The 13,405-nt window shown below is 49.5% G+C and overlaps 1 protein-coding gene across 7 annotated transcripts in view; it reads left to right on the forward strand.

Annotated features, from left to right (window-relative positions):
• RHBDL2 (rhomboid like 2) overlaps window positions 1–13,405 on the forward strand; it is a 70,407-nt gene that overhangs the window by 48,054 nt on the left and 8,948 nt on the right. The gene's annotated exons all lie outside the window — the stretch shown is intronic.

A 13,405-nucleotide genomic window follows, 5' to 3' on the forward strand; every position in this document is an offset into this window, starting at 1 on the left:
TTTAAACAATTTAATCATCTTTTAGGCTGTCAATTTCTTTTGTAAATCCTGTGAGTCTCTCTCAGCCCCTGGCATGGTCCGTGCGTTATTCCAGAAGCACAAGTAAATATATCTGTCTCTTTCCACAGGGAGAGAATTTACTGAATAGCAACAGTGGCAAAGTTCAGCAGTTCCCTTTAATTTTTTTTTTCATTTAAATTGTTTTAATTATGTATATAGGCGTGTGTTGTCTATGTGTGCATTTGAGTGCAGGTACCTACAGAGGCCCGCGGTTGTCAAATCCCCTGGAGTTGGGAGTTATAGGCAGTGGGGAGCCACCTGCTGCCGGTGCCGGGAACTGAACCTGTTATACTCTTCATGTCTCTGGGTTTAGGTAAGCAGTCTACGTCATATAATCTGCCCACCTTGGTAGCCTGGCTGAGGTGAATATGGGTTCTTTCATTCTAACCTTAATTACTAGCGTTAACTCTCATATCACACAGCCCAGGGCTCACAGCAAAGATACCTGTATATGCCGACACACGTCACAGATTGAGCTGCGGCAGAGTTCAAAGGCTTCCGACTTGGCCCGAGGAAGAGCTTGTGTCGAGAATGAGCCAGACCAGTGTCAGGAGGGGTCTGCCGCTGGAGCTGCCGAGCCCGGTTTGAGCTCCTAGTTACGAAGTTCAGTTGTAAAGTGAAAAGCAGGTCAGGACAGGAAATGACTGCTCAGAAACAGCCAGGTGAACAGAGGGCAGGCCGTTGAGTAGGCTGTCCACAGCAGGGGACAAACAGAAACCCAAGGGATACCCAAGGGATAATAATTGGGAGCCCTTGGTCCTTGGTGCACATCTTAAGTATCAGATGACGGGTTGAGGTGGGGTCCAACCATCTTGGTGTTAGGAGTCCATCCGTTTCTGGAGTCCAGGCAGGGGACCTGCACCTTTCCTGGGCTTGATGAATCTTGGGTCTGGTTTTCCTGCTACAGTTCTGATCCATCTGCATGCCCCGACAGATTCAAATCTCCCTCATAGACTCATAGTGTTACTCCTTTCCTGCTTCCAGGAATCAGTCCTTTGCCAGTCTTTGCTGGATGGGTGGTAGAGGTGCAGTCTCTGTCTACCCGGCGGGGGCTACTGTCTCCCTTCTCTCTCAAATATTTCATAAAGGCACGCTAAGATGTTTTTCAAAAAAATGCAGAAGTGAAGTGCCCAGAGTTTTGAGGTTTTCAGGAATGCCAGCAGCAGAGTGGTTTGCTCCAGACTGCTTTAGCTGCCATCTTAATCACCATAGGACTGACTTTATGTATCTTATGGTCCTGTTATAACAGTGACCTCCCTGATACCCCTGCCTCCCTAATTCAAATGGTTCTATGGAGCTGTACTGGCTGAGCATTACCTAAGATGCCTTCCCTGTAGGCCAGAGAGCCAAATGGTTTGAGATCCACCATACAAACGGCATAATAGTTCAAAAATAGTTCTACAAAACTGAAACAGCTCAGAAGAACCAGGAAAGAGGAAGCCACAGAAAAATGGTTCCAAAGGAACCCAAAGTGCTCAAGAGAGCCCCAGACAAAATGAAAGGCAGAGTATGAGGCACAGTAATTGGGAGGTACAGCTAGGACCAAACTTTCTAAAGAGCTCCAAACAAATTCTGTAAGCCCCTTGGTTTCATCAGAGGCAAAAACCGGAGGATGCTGCTATGAGCAATCTTTCCATGTGAATGGCGGCCACTCAAAACGTTCTGGCTGGGTGACAAAAGCAGTCACTGGTATTAAGGACAAAAACTACATCCTGGCCTCTCCAATCAGCCAGGTTTGATCATCCATCTCCAGTTTCCCAGAGAAGTTCTGTCCCTTGTCTCTGGCCTTCACCTACCCAGAGGATGCCCGTGTCCCTCCATATACTGCTGGTACTCATGGATGCTGCCATTTCTAACATCAAGAAGTCGTGGGGACCAAAGACTGGTGTGAGCTTTAGCCTAACTCACAACCCTCTTCCCTCTGTCCCCGACCACTGCGGCGTAGACAGTCAGGGTAGCTAAAGACGGGGCTGTGCTGTGAGTTCATTAGTTTCCAGACCAGAGAAAGGTGCGGTGTGGACGCCAGAGGCTGGGGAAACTTTGAAAATGAGTGGTTTGAGAGAAATTTCATAACGGGAAGAGGGAAGAACTACCAACCCTGCAACACTCCAATCAGCACAGGGGTGGACTTGAGAGGGGAAAAGCCCTGGTCCTCAGGACAGTGACAGGAGGAAATGAGTTTCCAAGCTCTGGGCTCCCACACTCAGGAGAGCAAGTTTTGTGGCGAGCCCCAGAGGATTTTGGAAGCCACTCCTTGGGCCTGAACCCTTGGACTTCAGACTTCTCAGGGTCACCCCAGTCAACAGTAGGGTGAGCTATGGGCCAGCCAGGCAGAACTGATCCACCTTTGCCAGCAACTGAGGACACCAGGACATAGTCTCCTAATTTTAGGCTCTGTAGGGAAGGGCCAGGGCCCTCACTCCGTTAACTTGCCTTTTGCAGAGTGGCTCTGTCAGATGCTGGGTGTGAAGGGGGCAGGCTTGCAGAGTGCTGCAGAAGCTCTCTTCAAAAGTCCCCGTATGTTTTTCCCAAGAAAAAGCCGGAGGCAGTAACAGCGCATTGAGACCTGCTTTAAGAGTAAGGACCATGGCTTTGCTTGGCAAAATGAACAAGAAAATAGAAATCCACTCAAGTCCACAAGATACTAGGAAAGTGCAGGAATAGGAGGTACCCACAGAAGCCAAAGCCAAATAGCCATGAAGTTGGCTGGGGAAAAAACCAAAACACTTTTTCCCCCCCAGGAAAAGGGATAGGAGGTAGTGTGGATCCTTTTCAGAGATGTGGTGAGATAGAACAAAGTAGAGAGCCACAAGTAATGTCCAGACACACCAGACTAGTGACCCTGAGGGACACATCTTGGAGGGTGTAAAGATCCAGCTGAAATTCTGTTAGCGTGGGCAAGCAGTGGGATTCAAGTTTAGAGGAGAGGGAGGAGTGGGAACCGCATGAATCATGCAAAGGAAACGGAAGTCAAGTCAGCCCAATTCCTGCAACGTAAGACCTGCTTTGATGTCCTCTGCATCAACCAAAGGCAACCACAGCCACTAGGCTCAGGACTGTGACAAAGGAAAGGCCACAAGAAGCCTGTTTAATGAAGTGGCAGCCAGAAGCCCACAGTCTGGGACAAACCCAGTAATGCTGAAGAGTGGGAGAGCACTGCCCCCCACCCCCAAAGCAGTTGCCTGGGTGAGCAGGGTTGCTCTGCAGAGGCCCACCCTGAGCAATTCCAACAAGGCGCAGGGCAATCGACGCGGGCACAAACTTCCTTCCTAAGTTCTGTGCAGGGGGTGAGGTCGGCGTTGGGCCCGAGAGATAAGAATATGAAAAGCTGGAGGCGTGGGCCAGTGAATGTCACAGCAGCTTATGAGGAAGAGGGGGACCGCCCAATAAGGTAAGAAAGCATCGGCTTGTCAGGTAGCTCTGAAAATCTCCATGGAAACCAAGCACCAGGCAGTCAGTGTTGGGTAGGCACACTTGCTTTGAAAGTAATCATTTCTTTCGAAGCTGGTGACGGTCAATCTCCGGGAAAGAATGGCGTCGGGTGAAGTTTAGTTTCCCTTCTTGGCAGGGACCAAAACACAAATGCATTTCAGTAGTTGACACTAGAGAAGCAGAGAGTGTCCATCTTTCCTGTCCAGAGCATACAGGGGGAGCCTTGTCGCCCTGGCACAAAGATCAGGGCAACCAAATGCCACCACCGGTGGCATCCAAGTCTGAGTTTTACTGCCTTCCTTCCTTCCTCTAAAAAGAAGAAAACGGCCTGTCTGCTTTCCCTTAATGAAAATGAGGACAAACCAAAGGAAAATCTGTTTTCAACACACACCCCATCCACTCCTAACCATTCTCAATGTGTGCTGGAGGGTTTCTTTGCTCCACAGCTTAAGGGCCACTGGAGCCCGTTTAAAGCCCTGCATTCCTGTCATGTCGGGCTCTGCTCAGCTGCATCCTCCTCACAGCCCCTACCGTGTGAGCTTGGAGACGTTCGGAAGCCGCGCGTTCCTGGTATTGCCTAAAAGAGTTCTTTGCTCCGATGGCTGCGCTCTTGGGCTCTTGGACTCATGGGTGCAGCCTATGCCACTGCGCAAAAGGGTGAGGGATCCAGGCTGCTCTGGAACATTCTCTGTCTCAAGACTTGGAGGGTTTTGATCGCTGTGATTCTAACTGGGACAACACTCCTGTGACAGTCAAAGATCTTTTTTTTTTTTTTTTTTTTCGAAACAGGGTTTCTCTGTGTAGCCTTGGCTGTCCTACACTCACTTTGTAGTCCAGGCTGGCCTCGAACTCACAGCGATCCACCTGCCTCTGCCTCCCGAGTGCTGGGATTAAAGGCGTGTGCCACCACGCCCGGCCAGATCTCCTTTCTTAAAGACAACTTCTGTAGGGCACCCCGTGCCTTTAGCTTTCGAACCTTGTCTGGCCGGATCTCCAGAGACTGGCTGTGCTCCTTACAACCAGATGAGAACATTTCTTCAATATCGCTCGGGCAAGTCTCCCCCTTTCCCAGTGCAGGTGGTCCGTGAATCATGTCCCTTGGGGAGATCCCATTCCTGGGGTTCAAACATCAGGGGGTCTTTTAGAAAGTCCCCTCTTCCAGTCACTGACAGGTGCCCTGGTCCCTAACCACCGGCCCCTACACCGGGAGACCCTGTAGATAGATGGGAGGGGCAACTATTTAAAAAGCTTCATCTCAAATGTCATGATGTCACCATAAGGGGTCCTTCAGAAATTGTCCCACCGCGTCTGGTTACTTCCAGCCACTGTCCCAAGTGCCAGGTCCTTACAGATGCCCCATCAAAGGAGGTCTTTGAAAAGGAGGTAATTTGCCAGGCGGTGGTGGTGGTGGTGGCGGCGGCACGCCTTTAATCCCAGCCTGGTCTACAAAGCGAGTCCAGGACAGCTGAGGCTACACCGAGAAACGCTGTCTCAAAAAACAAACAAACAAAAAGTAAATAAAAACAAAAGAATAAAAATTAAAAAAAAAAAAAGGAAAAGAAAAGAAGGTAATTTGAAAAGTTGCAACTGAACTTCTTCTGAGGGTGAGCTTTTGGCTTTGGCACTGGAGGGAGGGTCCTTATGAGCACGGGGAAAGCCCCGGATGAAGTCAATTCTCCAGTGGTTTCCTGTAGCTGTCAGCGCCATGGTCAGCCACTTAAGTCATTTTTTTTTTTTTTTAAAAAGGACATCTTTGAAAATGTTGCAACCTCAAGTCGCTGGAGGATGAACTATTGGCTTCGAGTTCCTTTTGAGAGAGAGATAGGTCTCCTTTAGAAGTCGCATCTTGAGTCCCTTGCCAACAATAAAGGACCTCCCCATAGGAGGTATGCCCACGGAGGGATCCCCAGGACGAAGTGTGATCGATCTTCGACTATCCATTCCAACAAAAGAAAGGCCCCGTCAATCACTCCAGATTCACTGCTTTGGCTAATTCTAAAGAACTGGGGTGTTTGCCCCTCAGACCACGGAGGAAGGTGACTGTTGTGTTCCAATCTTTTAGCCTCTTAATCAAGCCGGCACCCCTCTCCTGTCTGATTTCTTTTTCTCCTTCCTTCCCTGGCCTTCCTTGCTGTAGCCAGATGGCTCTGCCAGCAACAGCCCTGCGCGAGCGAGCGGCTTGAGGCCTCAGCAGCCGCTAACGGTAAAACGTCCCTAGTGGGCTCGGGGCGGCCCTGCCGATGGAGATTCCAAGCCCTGTGAGCTGTGGGACTCAGTGCAGACCACTTTGACGCCTCCAGGACTTACTGCACCACGGGGCGTTGCTGAATCCCTAGACTAAGGGCTCTGGTTTGGTGGTCACCTACCTATTCAGCCAGGGTATTTCTCCTTTTCCCACCAAATGGCGCCTTGCAGAGAGCAAGTCCCCAGGGGAGGCCCACGTGACACCTGAGCCTCAGGGGTACAGGGTGGTGGCGGGACCAAAAGCTACAGCGATGACTGTGGTAGTTGGTGATCTTGTCAGCTCTTCCCCAGGTTTGCTCTTGGAGTAGCCTCTTCCAAGGCTGCTTATGCAGGAGAGTGACCCCTATCTGGTGACATTCTTAGCTTTGGGATGGTGGAAGCTAGTCACCTCCTAAGGGTACTTTTTTGTTTTGGTTTGGTTTTTGGTTTTTGGCTTTTCAAGACAGGGTTTTTCTATGTAGCCTTGACTGTCTTGGACTTGCTTTGTAGACCAGGCTGGCCTCCAACTCACAGAGATACATTTTAACATTAAATAAAATGTTTTTTAAAAATAAAGATGTACTTATCTATGTATATGAACAATCTATTTGCATATTGCCTGCAGTACAGAGGAGGACAGAGCATCAGATCTCATTATAGTTGGTTGTGAACCACCATGTGGTTTATGGGAATTGAACTCAAGACCTCTGGAAGAGCAGTCAGTGCTCCTAACTGCTGAGCTATCTCTCTAGCCAGAAGGAAAACTGTTTTATGATTCCATTAACTTGTGAATATTTTGCCAGTATGTGTGTATATGCACCATATACATCCCTGGTGCCCTTGGAAGTCAGAAGAGAACTTTGGATGCCCGGGAACTGGAGTTATGGTTGTGAGCCACCATGTGTATGCTGAGAGGCAAACTCTAGTTTGAATCATTTCTCCAGCACCAATTTTAAGATTTTGATAGCCAGGCGTGGTGGCACATACCTTTAATCCCAGCTCTCGGGAGGCAGAAGCAGACAGATCGCTGTGAGTTGTTCGAGGCCAGCCTGGTCTACAAAGTGAGTCCAGGACAGCCAAGGTTAACACAGAGAAACCCTGTCTTAAAAAGCCAAAATAATAATAATAATAATAATAATAATAATAATAATAATAATAATAATAATAATAAAAGAAAAAGAAAAAAAGGGGAAAAAAAGATTTTGACTTTGTCACACCCATGCTCAGGTACAGAGGTGGACAGTGACTTTCTAAGGACTGAAAGTAGCCCAAGATAATTCAATTCTGGTCTAAAACTTTTTATTTTATTTTTTGGTTTTTCAAGACAGGGTCTCTCTGTGTAGCCTTGACTGTCCTGGACTCACTTTGTAGACCAGGCTGGCTTCGAACTCACAGCAATCTGCCAGCCTCTGCCTCCCGAGTGCTGGGATTAAAGGCGTGAGCCACCACCACCGCCTGGCCTTCTAAAACATTTTAACACCATCCATAATCTTGAAGTTTAGTCATTTGGCCTTGTGAAATTTTCTAACACTGGTGTAGCCTCCTTCCCCTCCGCTTTCCCCCTCCCTCCCACCCCTTTCTTTTTCCTCCTTCTCTTCGCCTCCCCCTTTCTCTTCCCCTCTTCTAGGAACTTCAGTTCACAAAACTCTGTTAGCAGTGACCAATGTCTTTGGGAGGTACTGCCGGAGTGCACAGAGTCAGCCAGCCCCTTCGACACAACTAGCAAGGACAAGCAGCAGAGTGCACCTTTAATCCCAGCACTCGTGAGGCAGGTTTCTGTGAGTTGGAGGCCAACTTGGTGAGTTCCAGGATAGATGTTAACATTATTAACGTTCAGAGGGGACCATCTTCCCCTTCCACCCCACCCCACCCTCACCCCCCACCCCCCGCAAAGATTTAAGACCTCTGGAAGTGCTCTTAAACCTCTTAAACCTCTGGGCTATCTCTCCAGCCCCAAGAGGGCTGATAAAGTGTCTTAAGTTGTGCCTCTTATATTTATGGTTGTGAGCCTAGTCTTTAACGGCTGAGCCATCGGGGCTGGAGAGATGGCTCAGTGGTTAAAAGCACTTCTTGCTCTTCCAAAGGTCCTGAGTTCAATTCCCAGCAACCACATGGTGCCACACAACCATCTGTAACGTAACCTGGTGCCCTCTTCTGGCCTGCAGGTGCACAAGCAGACAACACTGTATACATAATAATAAAATAAATCTTAAAAAAAAAAAAAAGTTGTGCCTCTTAGAAGGGTTGTATAACACAAAGTGCCGGCAACAACATTAGGCAGAAGAACCACGCACCCAGCCTGCAGTGTAACTTAGTTTTTACTTTTGAAGCACAGTAACTTCGTTACGAGTCTTTGGCTCAGTAGGTGTGCTGGTGAGTTTTGTGTCAACTTGACACAAGCTAGAGATACTGGAGAGATGGAAGCCTCAGCTGAGAAGATGTATCTGTAAGGTCAGCCTGTAAGATTTTTTTTTTCTTTTTCAAGACGGGGTTTCCTTGTGCAACCTGGCTATCCTGGACTCACTTTGTAGACCAGGCTGGCCTCGAACTCACAGTGAGTTCTGGGATCAAAGGCGTGTGCCACCACTGCCCAGCTGGTGGGGGGGTGGGGGGTGGGGAGGTGGTAATCTTGATGGTAGCTTGATTGTATCTGTAACTGAGACAATACCTTGGAGGGATTTTCTCCATTCAGTTAACCTTCTTCTCCAGCTGGTATGTATCTCTGCATTGCTGCTCTCCCCTGTGGCCACCATCATTTGCTGCTGTCAGAAAGCGGTCTTTCCTGTCTTCCAATGGGGACTAGCACTGTTCTGGAGGTCACCCATTCTGTCCACGACAGGTTGACACTGATGAGGCATTCAGGCTCCGGGATGGAGCAGCTAACGGGTTCTTAGCCTCTAGTGGGAAGACAGCCACTGTCCGGCCAGGACAGAATGCTGCCAGAATGTGTCCTTTCTCCTGGTGTGTGTCTGTGTGTATATGTGAGTGTGTGTGTTTGTTTGTGTGTGTGTGTGTGCATGAGTGTGTGAGTGTATGTGTGTTAGGATACTACACACAGGTCCCAAGCACCCATGTGGAGGTCAGATGACCACTTCAAAGTGTTGGTTTTCTCCTTCTACTTTGAGTTACAGGAATCCAACTCCTGTCATCAGACTTGTGTGGCGAATGCTTTTACACTCTGAGACATTTCAGTGGCCCTTTTTACCAGCGTTCTTAGAGTCAGCCTGTGTGCTGAGATCTCTAACATGCCAGGCAAGGCCACCATCCTGGGGCTCCCCAGAGAACTCCCTCCCGCGCACCTAGCGACCAGCCTTCCACACCACGCCCGTGCCCTCCATCTACTGATGTTTTCCCTAGATGCTGACATTCCTAACACCAACAGACATGGGGGCCCAAGGCTTCCCTCAGAATGTGGGTCAGCCCAGGTCACAGGCACCTTTCCCCTAGCCCCGCCCACTGCATCACAGACAGGCAGGACAGCCAAAGTTGTGACTCTCTTGGGAGTTCATTTTCTCCAAACCCAGGGCAACAGTAGAGCGTTGACAGCAGAGGCTGGTGACCTCCAGAGTGTTCATCTTGTAGACAGACTGTGCCAGAGAGAAGAAAGCTAAACGCTGAAGAGCTCTCCCATCACTGTGTGGGATCCATCAGGGAGGGACAAAGCCAAAGTCCCCAGGAGCGTGAGAGGGAAAAATGAATTGCCAAGACTTTGGCTCACACAGAAGACTGTATATTACTGTAAGCCTCCAAAGATTGGGCAGTCAAGTCTCAGGGCCAGTCACGAGGGTTCACTTTGCTCCACAGGCTGTGAAACTCCTCAGAGCTGTGCTAGACCATAGTGGGGTGTTGGCTAGTGTGGGTTCTAGCCACACAGAGATGACTGCCTTTTTACAGCAACTGGAGGAACCAGGCCATCACCTCCTAATCGGAGCCCCTGCTTGTGAGAGCTGTGCCTCAGACACTAAAGCCATCCCCTCATTAATCACCATAGAGATCTTGCGGAAGACCCCCAGTGGTAAACATCTGGTGTCAGGGGAGGGGCGAGGAAGCTCCTTTATAAAGACAGGGGGTAGGGCGTGGCCAAAGAGAGACCTTGAGGCAATGCCACCAACAGAGACCCTGGGTAAAGGAAGAACAGTGACCTTCCCTAATGTGTATATTCGAGAAGAAAAGCCTCAAAGCTCTCCACTACAGAGCCACAAGGGCTTGTGGAAAAACTTAGTCATAGAAGATGACCGCATATCATTCAGGACCGGGCCGAAAATGCTGTTCCAATACCCTAAACCCGAGTTTTTTGAAGACCAAGTCCTGGAGGGAATAAAAATGCAGACCAAGAAAAAGCCACCGATGCAGGCCACATTGCCAGCTTACAGATGGGAGATGGGCCGCAAGGGGGAAACACAGACGTTAAAGCAGAGGATGAGGAACAGGAGAGCTAAGGAGATGGTCTGGCTTCAGTTCCTACCAGATAAGTCACTCTTGGAGCAAAGGCAGAGGGATCTGAGCTCGCTGTTTTTGGGAGGAAAACGTCTGCTAGACAAGAAAAAGACCAAAGTCCTTCATTTGAAGGCAGGCTCTAGAGCAGGCAGAAGGAATCTACAGTCACTGGCTCAGGGTGACAGCAAGAGGAAGGCCACAAGGAAACAGTCAAAAAAGGAGAAAAGGAAGCTGAGGATGGAGTGGTGGGATCCCACCGTCTGGGGTGCCCCAGTCATACTGGCCAAGCGCGAACGATTCCCTCGCAAGACCTACTCAGAACTCGACACTGGCCTGAGGAAGCTTAGCTTTCCCGTAGGCAGATCAAGTTATTAAATGCCTGGAATTTTATTTGTTTGTTTGTTTTTTTCTGCCTCGAGAACATTAAAGGTCTCCACTAAGGCCCCGAGGCTGTGGTTTCTGCCCAGGGAAGTAGTCCGCTCAAACCCAAAGGCCACCTAGCTACCTCTTACAGGGCACCCTCCTCCCCTCCCCCACCCTCCTCAGACTGTGTCCATCATCCTTCTAGGGGGTTCCTAGGACCTGACACTGGTGAGTCTTTCCTGAGCCTGGTCTTTGCCTGTAACCACTGGCCTCAGATGAGGTCCCCGGGAGCACCCCACTTCTCAAAAAGAAAGTCTTTCTGAAAGTTTGTCCTCAAGTGCCTGCTGGGCATCCTTGCCTGTAACCACAGGGTCCAGGCTAGAACATTCTTTGTAGGGTGGGGCGCTCTCACCAAATTGCCCTAGGATATCCTGATGGGACTGCGGGGGGTGGGAGGTGTAGTGTGGTGTCCCTCAGAAGTTGCCCTTGAGTCTTATTACTATCACCCACAGACCATCGTCAGATTCCTTGAAGCTGCTCCACCTCTGGGTTGGGGGTGTGGGGGGGTACAGGGGGGGTCATTTCTATCAGACTCTTTCAGAAGCTGTAACTTTCAGGGTGTGTGTGTGTGTGTATGCGTGCGCACGCGTGCGCGCGCGTGCGTGTGTGCACGTGTGTAGCATCCTTTGGTCCAGTGTCTGGAGATCCTTTGAGCAAAAGAATGCCTACTTAGAAGTTGGACCTTGAGACCTTTGCCAACATTTTAAGACCCTTTTCCTGTGGAGGGAATGTCCTGTTAGGAATTACAGTCTTTGACCCTCCATCTTTACAAGACCTGGGTCCCTTGGGTCGTTTTGATGTGCTGTGTAGGGGTAGGGGGAGTTTAGTGCCAGGGTTTCAGCTCTCAGTGCTGGCACCTGTTATTGCCCTTTTCATTCCTTCCAGACCCTTCCCTCAAATTCTTACCGTGGCTTATGGTGGATTCTGTGGGCAAGGGCTGGTCCCGAGCTGTGAAGAGACCTCAGGGAATGCTAAAGGTGAAACGGCAGTGTGTAGGGTAGGGGTAAAGCTGGGCCCTGTACATGAATCGAGTCGGCCACTCTGAGGTACTGGGATGGAGTCTGATGCCTGTGAGACCCCAGACCAAGTGCACTGGCTGCTGGTGTTTGGTGGCCTACCCCACGTGGAGAAGGTTTGCACGCAAGGGCTCCCTCGGCATGCAGTGGTGTAAAGCCACGTTGGAGTGCTGCAGAGGGCAGCGTACCACTGCCAAGCTGATTGAGAACTTGCAAGCTCAGAGTGGTGCAGAAGACAGATCATCATCACCCACAGCAGCGGGCCGGAAGCTTGACTTTGACTGCCATCAAGAGGCAGATGGGGTGACGGAGCCCCAGTTGCATCCACCCAGTGTCACAATGTGGAGGTTCCCAAGGACTACACCTACAGTGGTGGGCATCATCCGGGGGCCGCAGGAGTGACACCAGGATAGGAGTCTCAGGGTAGCGAGGGGACTTGGGTGGCTTCAGGCAGCTCCGTCCTCCTTGGAGCAGACAACGGACGGGTAGCTGCACTCACGATTGGTCTCACAGAGGTCATGGCTGAGGAATAAATGTTGACTGTGCAGCTTGTTCTAGAAGGAAAACTGTAAGTGCCTAAGAATGTTGACTGATAAGCGTCTTTCCAACAGCCCAGGTGGTTCAATTCTTAAGTCCCTTTCCCTGTTAACCCTAGGCAGTCTCCTGCCCACCTCTCTCTCTCCTCTCTTTTTTTTGGTTTTTCAAGAAAGGATTTCTCTGTGTAGCTTTGGTTGTCCTGGACTCACTTTTTAGAACAGGCTGGCCTCGAACTCAGAGATCTGCCTGCCTCTGCCTCTCTTGTTGCTGGGATTAAAGGTGTGCACCACCACAGCCCTGTGGCAGTGTCTCTTATGCAGCTGTGTACTCTGGAACAGAGAGGGAGTGAAGGTAGGGGCGTGGGGGATGTCTCTTGTTTGCCTGTCACTTGTCTGTAGCTCCTTCTAAAGGCACACTGGGCCTCACATGCACATTTTTATCTATTTATTTATTTTGGTTTTTCCAGACAGGGTTTCTCTGTGTAGCCTTGGCTGTCCTAGACTCATTTTGTAGACTAGGCTGGCCTCGAACTCACAGAGATCTGCCTGCCTCTGCCTCCTGAGTGCTGGGATTAAAAGTGTGGGCTAGCGTTTCAATTATTGTTTCAATAAATCATTTTGTTTGATTATATACATGCAATAATTTTCCCTAGTTTCCATTCCGTACTATATCAAGGTATTTTTAAGTCTCTGTAAATGCCTGGCTGGCCTGGAATTTCCTATACAGAGTTAAACTTACAGAGATCCACCTGCCTCTGTCTCTTAAACTGCTGGGAGTAAAGGTGTGCACTGCCCTGCCCAGTCTGTGTAGTCCTTTGTTTGCTTGTTCATCTGTTTTGGTCCTAGTCAGGGTTCTGTCTTTGTGAAGAGACATGATGCTCAAGGAAACTCTTGTTAAAAAAAAAATATTTAGTTAGGGGCTTGCTTACAATTTCAGGGTTAGTCCATTATTAGCACAGCTGGGAGTATGGTGGCATGCAGGTGGGAATGGTGCTGGAAAAGTAGCCGAGACTTACGTCCTGATCCGCAGGCAGCAGGTGGAGAGAAACACTGAGCCTGGTGCTTCTGAAACCTCTAAACTCATTTCCAGTGGCACACCTCCTCCAACAAGGCCACTTCTCTTCTGAGACCATACCTCCTAATCCTTTCCAGACGGCTCATCAACCCGTGGCTAAATGTTCACATACAGGGGCCTATGGGAGCCATTTTCATTCAAAACACCACATTGTTGTTTCTTTGTTTAATTATTATTATTTTTTTTTTGAGACAAGGTTTCTT

Source organism: Acomys minous (assembly GCF_964271855.1).
Source record: "Acomys minous genome assembly, chromosome: 6".
Taxonomy (NCBI): Eukaryota; Metazoa; Chordata; class Mammalia; order Rodentia; family Muridae; genus Acomys; species Acomys minous.